The following is a 12,248-nucleotide window of genomic DNA, read 5'->3' as shown; positions in this document are numbered from 1 at the left end:
AAAGACAGCTTGTCTGGAGCGTCCTTGGACTGGTATATGGACCTGAGGAGAGAATCCATTAGAAGTTGGAGGGATTTGGGTGAAGCCTTTCTGAGGCAGTATAAGCACAACATGGATATGGCTCCGAGCAGAACCCAACTGCAGAGTTTGTGTCAGAAATCTGGTGAAAGCTTCAAAGAGTATGCCCAGAGGTGGCGTGAGTTAGCCGCAAGAGTGCAACCTCCGATGTTGGAGAGAGAGCTGACCGATATGTTCATTGGAACCCTGCAGGGTGTGTTCATGGACCGTATGGGAAGTTGCCCGTTTGGTAGCTTTTCAGATGTTGTAATCTGTGGAGAAAGAACGGAGAGTCTAATCAAAGCAGGAAAGATACAAGATCCTGGCTCTTCAAGTTCTTCGAGTTCTAAAAAGCCATCCTCTGGGGCACCCAGAAGGGGAGAGGGTGAAACAAATGTTGTGCACCGTCGGAGGAATGTGAACAGAGGACAGTATCGTCAGGCTGCTGCTGTGACTATTCCAGCAACTCAACAACAGCAAAGAAGACCAACTTAGCAATATCAACATCAACAACATCGTCCTCAACAGCAGGCTTACCAGCCTCACAATGGTAATCAAGCTAGTACGAGTAATGAGAGGAAGAAGATCACTTTTGATCCGATTCCTATGTCATACGCAGAACTGTTTCCCTCTTTGATAGAGCGGAACTTGATTACTCCAAGAGACCCGCCGGCTATACCCGTCAACCCTCGGTGGTGGTATAAGCCTGATCAACATTGTGTGTATCATTCGGGTGCTCCTGGTCATGACGTGGATAATTGCTTTCAGCTGAAGAATAAGGTTCAGGACCTTATGAGATCAGGTATTCTGAACTTTGAGGACTTCGGTCCCAATGTTAATCGAGCCTGAAGACAACAAGTCCCGGGCTGGCGTTGGCTTTTCTTCTGGGGTCTTCAACGAAAAAAGGGTTGTTCAGAAGTGGAGGTTTTATCCACGTCAATCAAAGTGGGGAGGTTGCTGATGTAGAAGATACTGACATTTGTCATCCCTGGCGGGATCTGCCACATTTGGGTCGCTGTGGATGTTCCTACAGTCATGTATAAGTCAGAGTAATAATCACTTTGTTTAAAAACCATTCTCCCATGCCAAAAGGAGAAGTGATGACATTGTTGGCAACATTTGTGCAATGATATTTTCATCCAATAAAAGCATGTTAAAACATTGGTTTTTCCATTTGTTTTCCCTTTTCGCTTTTTGCATGAAATTGGTAATCACAAAAAACCCTAAAAACAAGAATAAAAGCAATCTTTTCATCTGCATAATGATTGCCTTGTTTGATTTCCAAAAAGCTTTTCATATCAAAATCATTATGCAGGTTGATTCTTAAACCCATTGAACATAATGATCCAACGCCATCTCCCAATTTTGAATTCCCTGTATTCGAAGCAGAGGAAGATGATGTTAAAAGGATTCCTGACGAGATTTCCCGACTTCTTGAGCAAGAAAAGAAGATCACTCAGCTGCATCTCGAGAATCAGCAAAACAGTCAAACTGGGGCATTACAAATGTAATCAAAAAAAAAAAGAGGGGGTTGAAAAATCAAAATCAAAATCAAAAGAAAGAAAGAAACAAAAGAAAAATAGCACCCTCAAATCCCAAGTTGACTGACGCTGAATGGATTCAAAGTCGTTACGACCAAGTGAATCTGATCCAAAAGAAGAGATTAACTGCCATGTGTCATGTTCAGTTATATCAGCAGAGAATGAAGAAAGCATTCAATAAGAAGGTCAAGCCTCGTGTGTTCCGAGAAGGTGACCCCGTGCTTAAGAAAGTCTTGTCTTTCGCGCCCGATTCCAGGGGCAAGTGGACTCCAAACTATGAAGGTCCATATGTTGTCAAGAGAGCCTTTTCAGGCGGTGATTTGACACTTACAACAATGGACGGGGAGGATGTCACTCGTCCTGTGAATTCAGATGCAGTCAAGAAATACTTCGCCTAAAAAGCAGAATAGCTCGCTAAGTCGAACACCTGAAAGGGCGACTTAGGCAAAAAGGAGCGTCTCGGTGGATTGAAAACCCGAAAGGGCGATCCAGGCAAAAGTTAGGGACATTGAAAAAAAAAGAATTTGCATCCCGCTAGATTGAGTACCTCATACTGGGGCAATCTAGGCAAAAATTAGGGATTTGGCAAGTAACTGCATCCTGACAAGACTGTGTTCTACATCTGTCATCCGCCAGAAAATTCTTGATTCATCGTCGACTCAAGCTTCGAATACATCGAAATTCGGAATTGGTGGAGAAATGGTCATTATGTTCAATGTAGCCCTCTCTAATATATATCACTGATTTCAAACTTGTACAGATCTATGGAGTCTTGCCATTCGCAGATTACCATTCCATCAAATCAATTTAAGATTTTATCCAATTATTTGCACTCTTATTTGTTTCAACTCAACAAATGTTTTGCATGTCTTAATTGATAAAATATCATTGTCTTCAAAATAAACAAATCTTTCACAAAATTGTTCTTAAACAAAGTGAACATTCACGATGATGGAAGGATACTTAGGAGATCTGCAGTGCTCTCCCAAGGGTGGTATGATTCCCAATAGGGTAAGACTTGTGTTCATATCTCTGACATAATTGTATATTTTTCCTGTAGAACCTTTCATGGTTTCTCCTCAGTGAGGGTGCTCAGTGCAGTGTTGTTTGAAGTTGTTCATCTTCATTTCCCCGACAGTGCGGCATTCTTCCTCCAAGCCCTGTTAGCCCTATTGTGGGTCATTCCCCAGTAGAGTGCTGTTTGAGCCCTATTGTGGGTCATTCCCCAGTAGAGTGCTGTTTGAGCCCTATTGTGGGTCATCCCCAGTAGAGTACTGTTTGAGCCCTATTGCGGGTCATTCCCTAGTAGAGTGCTGTTTGAAAACTTTTGTGGGCCAGTTCCCAAGCAGAGTGTTTGTTGAAGACTTCAACGTTCTTCTCTCCAAGAGAGCAGTCTTCTCCTCTCCCAAGCATGGGTGCTTTTCTTTGAAGATTCGGTATTTGGTGGATTGACATCCCAGTACTCCATCATTTCCTCAGATAGATCCCCAGCGGAGTTGTTGGCATGATGACCTTTATCAATGCCTATCTATCCCCACCAGAGATCTGGTTGCTTCTTGGTATCTTTGACCCCCAGCGTGAGTTACTGTTGTGGCAGTGTCTGCCTGTGCTATGAACTCTTTTCTCCGGTTGTGACTGACGATCCCTCCGGCAGCCTCTTGTGGCCTTCCTCCCCTGTAGGATGATGTTGTCCCCTGATATCCCAGTCTCCGGCAGATCTCTTTTGGCTCTCGGGTGATCTTTTGGCTTTCCTTCTGGAAGGGTAGTACCGGGTGGTTGATTCCGGGACCCGTGTGTGTTAGACATGTCTGTTTGTCAGCATTCATCATGCATAATGCATATACGCATAATCATAACATTCAGATATTCATGTTGCATCTTTTGCCATATATCTGTTGATTGTTGTCTCCTGCTAATTGGTGATACAGATCTCCCTAGTGGATCTCCCCAAGCAGATGGTGGTATGTCTGATCTCTCCATAGAGTCAGCCCCTTAGGCAGAAAGTGTCTACCATTTCCTTCTGCACTCCCCACTGAGTTATATCCTCGTGGATGACGGTTGCTTCCGTTCCCTCCCTACACACGTAACGGGATGGGTTTTCCCTATTGAGTTCTTTCCTCATTAGGATGAGTCTTGATTCAGTTTGCCTTTTTGGATCGATCCTAAATTGGCTTCCTATTGGCCGTCTCTTGTGCCTCCCTGTGGTATAAATGAATAGTTGCTCACTAACCGGCACTCATTCATCTTATCCTTAGCGGAATTTGTTGGCTTCTATCTACTAACCGGTAGTTGTAAGTCCTATCTTTACGGGCTTCTACCTACTAACCGGTAGTTGTAAGTCCTATCTTTACGGTCTTCTACCTACTACCCGGTAGTTGTAAATCCTATTTTCTCCCATTCTGTTCCTCAGCAGATTGTTGTGGTCTTCTACCTGCTAACCGGTAGATGTGAACTCTCTTTTCTCCCCTTTGTGGAGTCAACCCTTGTGCTCATCCTAGTCGATGACGGTTACTTTTCCGTGGTTTTCTACCTACGAACCGGTAGATGTAATCCCCTCTTTGCGGTTATCATTATCCAGTTTTCGGTATTGATAGTCCTTTTCCCTTTTGGATATTTGCTTTGATTAAGCAATTTTATCCCCAACGGGTCTTCCCCTTCCTTTTGGATAATTGCTCCGAGTAAGCCATTTTATCCTCAGTGGGTCCTCTTTCATTCACCGTTTGCCGGTAATGTTTGTGGTTTCCCCTTTTGATTGGTCATCTTTACATACCTAGTCTGGTGTCCCGATGCCTTTCTTGTCGGTTGATTTATCCTTTGACAACCTACAACCCGGTTATGGATAATCTTCCTTGCGAGTATATTATCTAAGTTTTGACGGCTATAGATAATACATCTCATGCACTCTTCGGTCGAAGCCCTTCGTGTTTCCCCAGTCGAGTAAGATTCGTTGTCCCTTTGCGGAATCGAATATTCATTCTACCCCAGTTGTTTGGATAACTGCCTTGTTCGCGCAATTTGTCCCCAGTGAGTCATCTCTCGTCTACCCTGTTGTTGTTGGTAACGATTGTTTCTCTTTTCGGTCGATTTATCTTTTGTCAACCTACAACCCGGTTATGGATAATCTTCCTTGCGAGTATATTATCTACGTTTTGACGGCTATAGATAATATATCTCATGCACTCTTTGGTCGAAGTCTTGTCCTTCCCAATCGAGTAAGATTCGTATTCCTTGTGGAATCGAATGTCCATCCTTTAACAAGATTGCTTTTCTAGCTCTCTTCAGGATGATGAGTGTTTTGGAACACACACCAATTCACGATTTCGGTCGATTTATCCTTTGTCAACCTACAACCCGGTTATGGATAATCTTCCATGAGAGTATATTATCTACGTTTTGACGGCTATAGATAATATATCTCATGCACTCTTTGGTCGAAGTCTTGTCCTTCCCAGTTGAGTAAGATTCGTATTCCTTGTGGAATCGAATGTCCATCCTTTAACAAGTTTGCTTGCACTCTCTTCAGGATGATGAGTGTTTTGGAACACACACCAATTGACGATTTCGGTCGATTTATCCTTTGTCAACCTACAAACCGGTTATGGATAATCTTCCATGCGAGTATATTATCTACGTTTTGACGGCTATAGATAATATATCTCATGCACTCCTTGGTTGAACCCTTTGTTTGTTTCCCCAATCAAGTAAGATTCGTATTCCTTGTGGAATCGAATGTCCATATGCCTACAACCCGGTATCCTTGGTGTTCCTTCCTGTCTGCTCCCTATTGCGACCTTGGTCCCCTGTGGAGTCAGATTTTCCTGAGTCGAAATATTCCTATTCAGGTTTTCCTCAGATGTTTTTGGTTGATTGATATCTCTCACCCGTGCACCGGTCTTAGATATTCCTTCTTCCCGAGCTTGTTACCTACTAACCGGTAACACCTCACCCTTTCTTGCTTCCCCAAGAGGGTCTTTTCTAGACAATTGTTGCTGTGTTGGCGTCTTCCCCAATACATGCATGTTCCCGGCAGGGACATCTTGTTCAGATCTCCTCCCATTCATCCGTTGATGTCTGGTTGAGTCATTCCTATTCGTCCGTTGGCGTCTAGTCGTGGTTTCTGTCTCCGAAAAAAAAAATCAAAATCCCCAGTAGAGTCGTCGGTAAACGTCTTGTCTGGTCCATATCAAATCCCCAGTGGAAGCGGCCATTGGTGAACATTCTTTTCTTTGATCATCCCCCGCAGAGTGCAAATTCCAGGTTCTTTTGGTATTCAATCCCTGATTACCTTGAAGGTCTGACAGCCGTTGCTCTCATCCATTCAGGTTCTCAGTTGATTGAATAGGGGCAGCTGTAGCACCTCAAATTTGCACCCCCCATTTGTACATTTGTCATACCCCGATTTTGGCCCTGAAAAATTTTCCCCATCAATCATTCATTTGCTTTCTTTCTTCATGACCATTCCATCTGGTCATGATACTATCCAAAAAAAAAATGTTTGTTGTTGGACTTGCTACCACGACCAGTCCATGTTAGTCTTTTGGGTTTTGTTTCTTTATTTTGGTATAAGATGATTAATCTCTTTAGCCATACGAGATTTGAAACCTCTTTCATTTGTCGCAATCAAGGGAGCCCCATGTTTCATCTTTCGTTCCCGTTTCATTGAAGTGATTATTCATCTCGCCTTGTCACATTACCAGTTCTCACTTTTTCTTTCAAATAAATTATGTGTCAAGTGCAAAACATTTTTGTTTTAGGCCATCATTCATATGCATTTTTCTCATTCATTCATCATTCAAAAAAATTTATTTCTTCATTCACATTGGAAAATTTCCATTCATATTGAAGGAATTCTGCATACTCATTCGTATTTCATTTATTTCGTCCATTCAATCATGATGTTGGCATATGAACAAAGCATTTTATCACATGAATAAATGGAAGATTTTCATGCGAGGCAAGAACTGGCTGGATCTTCCGAGACTTCCACTGACATTGATAAGCTCTCAATTTCTAATGTCCAGCGTGGATCCGAAAGGTTTTGGTCACATATAATAGCTGCTTATGCAGTTACCTTCTGGACATGCTATATTTTGATGTAGGAGTATGGAAAAGTTTCCGCAATGAGATTGCAGTTTCTTACACCGGAAAAACGTCGTCCTGATCAATTTTCGGTGCTCGTTAGAAACATTCCACCAGATCCTGGCGAATCTGTTAGTGAGCTTGTGGAGCACTTCGTTCTGGTCAACCATTCGAATACCTATCTGACTCACCAGGTTGTTTATAATGCAAACCGGTTGGCAAAGTTGGTTAAAAAGGAGAGCAGGATGCAGAATTGACTCGTCCATTATCAAAATAAGCTGGACAGAACTTCAATAAGACCAGAAATGAAGAATGGTTTCCTTAGTTGTTGTGGAACGAAAGTAGATTCTATTGATCATTACACCACTGAAATTGACAAGCTGTCAAAAGAAATAGCTTTAGAGAGGGATAAGGTCACCAATGATCCCAAGTCCACCAACTGCTGGCATTAGCTTCTCTCCATCCAACAATAAGATCATTACTAGTGCTGGCCTTATTGTCATGTATCCAATTTTCGGGAACTTAACATCCTTGAACTGGAGCTATGCCTTGTCATGCCCAAAACGTCATAACAGTAGTGATAGCAGGCCCTGCAACAATCCTTAACAGAATCATGCTCAACTTCTAAATCCTGCGTGCATGATAATTTAAAGAAAATGGATAATGAAACAATCACCATGAGCATATACCTACAAACTGGCTAGAGATGAACCAATCAGGAGTTGATGAAATTGGAGATCAGTGGTTGGATCACTACAATGATCGCCCAGATATGGACATGGACCCCATGGAAGCCACCGGCATTTCTGTGTTGTTGAAAATATCCAGTGGCAACAAAGGACCTATTGTTCGGGAGAGGACCCCACGCTCTAAAATTTGTTTTGCCAATTGCTTAAAGTTATATGTTCTTTGGTATCTCTTGGATGAAAAATTTGACAGTAACAAATGTGGTAGGTTTCAACTCTCAATCGTCCTACGGTATGCAATCCATGCTCAAAGAATGTCACAAGCATCTCTCTGGTCTCGACGAAGCCGTTCTCAAAAACACTGATGCCTGTAACCAACTCTTCACCATCACTCGCACTTCCCTCGGCCCCAACGGGATGAATGAGATGGTTACAAATCATTTGGATAAACTTTTTATGACGAATGATGCTGCTACGATTGTGAATGAACTTGAAGTTCAACATCCTGCTGCTAAGATTTTGGTGTTGGCTAGTAAGGCTCAGCAAGAGGAAATCGGTGATGGTGCTAATTTGACTATGTCTTTTGCCGGCGAGTTGCTTCATGGTGCCGAGGAGCTTATTAGGATGGGTTTGCATCCTAGTGAGATTATTAGTGGATATACTAAAGCTATTAAATTTTTAACTGAACAACTCATGTGAATCCATCCCTTGGAAATAACAGTTCCTTGTCGGAAACAGGAAGACCTCAGGGAGATTCTTTTGAACCATTGACTGTCAAGCAGGGGAAGAAGCACATTAGCACACCCGTTCCTCATGATTCATACTCGGTTCTTCTTGTAAGCAGTTCAGGAAAGTATTTAGCAATCGTATGGCCAAATATTCCTTGTTTCTCTGTCTACAAGGTCAGTGATTGGTCAATTGTTGACTCTGGCAGTGCAAGGCTTCTCGCTTGGGATGCTTGTTGTGACAGATTTGCTATATTGGAATCATCATTACCTCCCCGAATTCCTATAATTCCCAAGGGTAGTTCATCAAAAAGAGCAAAAGAAGTTGCCGCAGCTGCTGCTGGTTCCTCAACTTCTGTTCAAGTGCGAACCGTGTTGGATGATGGAACATCAAATATACTAATGAGATCTGTTGGTGCACGTAATGAACCAGTCATTGGTTTGCATGGAGGGGCACTGCTTGGTGTTGCCTATCGGACATCTAGAAGAACCAGTCCAGGTTTTTCTTTGCCAGACAAGATGATTCCTTGAATAAGACATCTGTTTTGCAGTAATCTGGGATCCCAAACAATTAAGCCTAATACGGAACTCTCATTGGCTGCAAAAGAAGGTCTTGGACTTAGCATTGGAGATGATGTTAGCAAACAAATTGTTCAAGACACACTTAAACAAGAGAGATCCTTGTCTTGCTGCAAGAAAAACCAATTTTCATTCATTGTAAATCGTAGGTTATCCAGAAAAATACATAATTTACAAATGAGCCTGGTCCTCATTCAGCTGGGAATGTTCCCGAATCCAACCGTTGTTTAGGCAGTGAGTTTCTTGAGCACTCCAATGAATTTCACAGTAAACCTGCTTATCACCATGACTACAGTGCCTGGACAGCCTGCCATTTTAATCCTCACAAGCTGCAGCAGTGTCAAATGAATACTTTTGAGAGCCACTTCTGCATCTAGCACAAGGAACTTGCGTCTAATGATGTGTGGATCCTCTGCACTTCCTCAACCAGTTATGCAAGAATGGGAATCCATCACCGGACATCACTTATTGGAGCGAGATGGCATGACAGAATTTGTCATGGCACTCTCAAATCCTTTGAAAGGTGAGCGTAAAGCAAGCACCGTTGGCAAACCATTACTTGGTATGCAGGTCAAGATTCTTGCAGATGAGGAGCATGAGAGTGAGGAATCAGGGATTGGTGAGCTTTGCGTTAAAAGCCCTTCATTGTTTACATAATATTATAAACTTCCTGAGGATGATCCAAGGAATCCAGCTGTTATTACTGATAATGTTGGTGATATTGCTGGTATGGGATCCGATCTATTTGGTGCGTATGCAGAGGCATCTTGTGCAGCCCTTGTGTTTGCTTCCATCTCTTTCTTTTGGGATTAATCACGAGTTCACTACCATGTTGTTCCTTCTCATCATCAGTTATGTGGATCTCCTTGCTTTCTTGCTAACCACCTTATTTGCAACTGACTTTTTTGAGATCAAACTTGTAAAGGAATTTGAGCCAGCATTGAAAAATAGCATTGTCGTTTCAACAGTACTGATGACTGGTAGAATTGCAATTGTTAATTGGTTAGCGCTTCCATCTACCTTCACCATCTTCGAGTTTAGAGAGCAGAAAGTTGTAAAGAACTAGCAGCTATCCTTGTGTGTTTCTGTTGGTCTTTGCACAGAGGCTTATCATTGGATTTGTCACTGAATACTATACCGGCGATGCATACAGCCTTGTGCAAGATGTTGCTGATTCCTGCAGGACTGGTGCTGCTACCAATGTTATCTTTGGTCTTGCCTTGGGATGCAAGTCTGTTATCTTGCCTTGGTCTTGCCTTTGATGCCATGTATGGTGTTGTTGTTTGCTACACTTGGAATGTTGAATACTATAGCAACCGGAGTAGCCATCGATGCATACGGTCCAATCTGTGACAATGCCAGAGTTGTTGCCGAGATGGCTGGAATGAGTCACAAAATTCGTGAGAGAACCGATGCTCTTGATGCTGCAGGAAACACAACTGCTGCCATTGGAAAGGGGTTTGCTATTGGTTATGTCGCCCTTGTGTCTTTGGCTCTTTTTGGTGCCTTTGTGAGCCATGCTGGTATTACAACAGTTGATGTCCTGACTCCCAAGGTTTTCATCGGTCTGATTGTGGGTGCCATGCTCTCTTACTGGTTTTCTGACCTGACCATGAAGAGTGTTGGAAGCGCATCATTGAAGATGGTTGAGAAAGTTTGCAGGCAATTCAACACGATTCCCGGATTGATGGAGGGAACTGCGAAACCTGACTATGCCACATGTGCTACAATCACCACCTTAGATCCAAGTCATGGCTCTTGTCTATATCTTGGAAGTTTTGGCAACAAAAATAGCACCTTTGGCAACTTCACAGCACCATTAATGAATTCAAATTCCGATTCTTCAGCCTACAACATCCACAGCCGCAAATTGAGAATTAAAAGCCTTCTAATGGTGACAGGATTTCTAATACTGGGAGTGGTTTTCCTGTAGTTTATGAACAAATTTTAGTCATTAAATTTTTTTTGTGGTGGTGATAATGCTACAAATTTGTATCGGTGGTGAAGTGCAGACTGGCTCTGCTCAATCTCCAACCAGTTCGGTAGGGAATGAGTATACAACATCTGTTGGAGGAGGAGGTGTCTTTAATCCTTCTCAGAATGCTGCTGATGAGTATGACTTTGGAGACTTCGTCTTTCCTGACAGTGCTGTTTCGAGCTTTGGAAAAGCTCCGAACATTCCTGATATCGTAGAGAGTAGCCGCTACGTTGCCTCTTCACCCGCGATCAGAGTTCGTTACCGTAGCAAGTAACGCCGCAGCAGGCAGCGAGAAAACTCAGGCCAGGTTGATACAAAGCAAGGATGGTGCAACATAACTTTAAGGAAATGCACTGCAGTAAAACCACAACAACACAAATACCAAAAATCAGTTAATTCTACAACAAACTTTTCAGCTAAGTCAGTTACTGTAGTGAAAGTTTTCTTACCAATAGTGAAGTCTTGGAAATGGAGAGAATTGAGGAAGAGGGACCACAAGTGGAATAAGGACAAAACTCCCCAGACATCCTCTGTACAAACAAACCTCTCCACTGCACAGCAGACCTCCACTACTCTGAGAAAACACAGCAACACAGCAGAGGAAAGAGAAATTAGCCACATATAAAAGAGAGGCCACTTTTCATAAAGAGGAGAGCTGAAAAACCCTAGTTTTTGGAGAGGATTGGCGGCTACCATTCAGAAAAGAAAAGGAGAGACTTCAAGGCAACGCTTGTCTACATTCACCTGTCGAGCTCGCCGCAACCGGTTAGTTTCCTTTCCGAGCTTTATTTCCATGTTTCGATTATGCTTTGAACTCCATGTTTCGATTATGCTTTGAACTCCATGTTTGATTTAGCAACACCGCTGCTTGTGATGTTAACTTGCTGTTAAGATTTTGATTTTGAAAAATGGAAAGAAAACTGAGCTTTGGATTCGTCGTTACTGTTTTCAACATGAGCTTTGGTTATTCGTAGTTACTGTTTTCAACTTTGTGTTTTATTTAAAAGGTCTGGTGCGTCTTTTGTTATATTATGTATTAGCGTTTGAAACTATATAACAAGGATGTCTATCTGGTTGAGTTGGTAAAGAGTTGCTTTGGTAAACTCTAGGTTCTGGGTTCAATCCCTGGTTTTCAGCATTTCTCATTTTTAACATACTTTCTATTTTTTACTAGTTTTTATTATTATTACCATTTTTTTTATTATTTTAAACCTTTTATTTATTTATTTATTTTTCTCCTTTTTTTTAAACACTTGTTGATTTTAATGTTAAACATCGATTTTTAATTTATGGATTTGACAATTTTCTTGTTATTTATCCATGATTATTTTTATCGATATATTGATAGTATATCGCCGCGTTTCGATTAATCGCATATGACATTTCAATTGTTGTCAATATGTGCAAACCGGCTTTGAGCACATTATTTAGGTTCTGTGTGTTCCTCAATTTCCATCCGTGCAAATCCCGATTTTATCCTTTTTTCGATTTAATTTTTAAGTGTCTTACAAATATAACTTGTTGTGTTATTTACATTCTTCACATGGCTTACTCTTGGGCCTTCTTACAATGAGACAGTTCTCCTGCACTTACACTCATACAT

The 12,248-nt window shown here is 41.9% G+C and overlaps 1 pseudogene; it reads left to right on the top strand.

Moving 5' to 3' along the window:
* The first annotated feature begins 9,381 nt into the window (after positions 1-9,381).
* LOC127081416 (pyrophosphate-energized vacuolar membrane proton pump 1-like) lies at positions 9,382-10,600 on the top strand (annotated as a pseudogene).
* The last annotated feature ends 1,648 nt before the right edge of the window (positions 10,601-12,248 follow it).

Source organism: Lathyrus oleraceus, chromosome 5 (assembly GCF_024323335.1).
Source record: "Lathyrus oleraceus cultivar Zhongwan6 chromosome 5, CAAS_Psat_ZW6_1.0, whole genome shotgun sequence".
Classification (NCBI taxonomy): domain Eukaryota; kingdom Viridiplantae; phylum Streptophyta; class Magnoliopsida; order Fabales; family Fabaceae; genus Lathyrus; species Lathyrus oleraceus.
The sequence above is the reverse complement of the archived record's forward strand: the minus strand, read 5'-3'. Positions and strand labels throughout refer to the sequence as shown.